This window comes from Triticum dicoccoides, chromosome 5A, assembly GCF_002162155.2.
Source record: "Triticum dicoccoides isolate Atlit2015 ecotype Zavitan chromosome 5A, WEW_v2.0, whole genome shotgun sequence".
Classification (NCBI taxonomy): Eukaryota; Viridiplantae; Streptophyta; class Magnoliopsida; order Poales; family Poaceae; genus Triticum; species Triticum dicoccoides.
In genome coordinates, this window is record NC_041388.1 from 287,798,443 (window position 1) to 287,799,452 (window position 1,010).

The window sequence follows — 1,010 nt, forward strand, 5'->3', positions numbered from 1 at the left end:
TCATCCACTTGGATTTGTGTCGTCCAAGTGTGACACGTCGCTCTTCATCTTGCGTCGTGGCACCTCTCTCGCGTACTTGCTCGTCTACGTCGATGACATCATCCTCACTGCCAGTACCACCACTCTCCTCTAGTCGCTTGTCACCTCTCTCTCCAGTGAGTTTTCCATGAGTGACCTCGGTGACATCCATCACTTCCTCGGCATTAATGTCCATCGCTCCACCACTGGTCTTTTCCTATCGCAGGAACAGTACGCTCTTGAGATATTGGACAGGGCTAACATGCTTAACTGCAAGCCCATCTCCACCCCCGTCGACACCTTTAGTAAGTTGTCTGGCACTAATGGGGTTCCCTATTCCGATCCCACACACTACCGCCGTCTTGCCTGTGCCCTACAGTATCTCACACTCACGCGGCCGGATATCTCTTATGCCGTGCAGCAGCTCTGTCTCGTCATGCATGCTCCTTTGGATAGTCACTACCAGCTACTTAAGCGTGTCTTACGCTACATCTGGGGCACGACTCACTATGGGCTTCAGCTCTATCGCTCCTCACACGATCTCCTCGCGTACAGTGATGTTGATTGGGCCGGATGCCCTGACACTCGGCGATCTACCTCGGGCTTCTGTGTGTTTCTCGGCGCCAACATGGTCTCTTGGTCATCCAAGCGACAACACACAGTGTCCCGCTGCAGCGCCGAGACCGAGTACCGTGCAGTTGCTAACTGTGTGGCCGAGTCGTGCTGGCTTCGGCAACTCCTCAGCGAGCTTCATCGTCCTCCTCGTCGCGCCACGCTCGTCTACTGTGATAAGGTGAGTGATGTGTACCTGTCCACCAACCCCGTCCAGCATCAGCGCACCAAGCATGTGGAGATTGACTTGCACTTTGTCCGTGACCGTGCGGCGCTCGGCGACGTCAAGGTGTTACACGTCCCGACTACATCACAGTTTGTCGATGTCTTCACCAAGGGCTTGTCGTCTTCAGCCTTTCGTGACTTCCGCTCCAGTCTGA